This window comes from Lactuca virosa, chromosome 3 (assembly GCF_052849685.1).
Source record: "Lactuca virosa cultivar CGN04683 chromosome 3, Lactuca_virosa_CGN04683_v6, whole genome shotgun sequence".
Classification (NCBI taxonomy): domain Eukaryota; kingdom Viridiplantae; phylum Streptophyta; class Magnoliopsida; order Asterales; family Asteraceae; genus Lactuca; species Lactuca virosa.
Window position 1 is genome coordinate 214,032,647 of NC_136428.1, and position 385 is coordinate 214,033,031.

The 385-nt window shown below is 26.0% G+C and overlaps 1 non-coding gene across 1 annotated transcript; it reads right to left on the reverse strand.

Moving 5' to 3' along the window:
- Positions 1-284: 284 nt before the first annotated feature.
- Positions 285-385, reverse strand: LOC145168177 (U6 spliceosomal RNA). Its single transcript, XR_013741748.1, has one exon. It is a non-coding gene; the product is annotated as a U6 spliceosomal RNA (small nuclear RNA).

The window sequence follows — 385 nt, forward strand, 5'->3', positions numbered from 1 at the left end:
GCCCTAACTTATAAGTGGATAATTTATTAGGCATAATGAATTTATATATAGTTTATAAAAGCCAAGCATAATTGGTATGCAAGTATAGAATAAAACACTAGCTTTTATAACTAAGTATGTTTCTTCTATAAACTTTGTACATATACATGTATAGTTAAAATCTTTAGGAATGCCACAAAATTTTATGATAGGCATTTTACGCACAGAGAAAATTTTAGTAATTTGTTAAAAACTATTACAAATTAGTAATGAAAAATTTGTTGTTCACAATTATTATTAAATAAATATATTTAGACCATTTCTTGATTTGTACATGTCATCTTTACGCAAGACCATGCTAAATTTCTAAGTATCATTCTAATTTATCGGATGTCCTCGAAGGGAC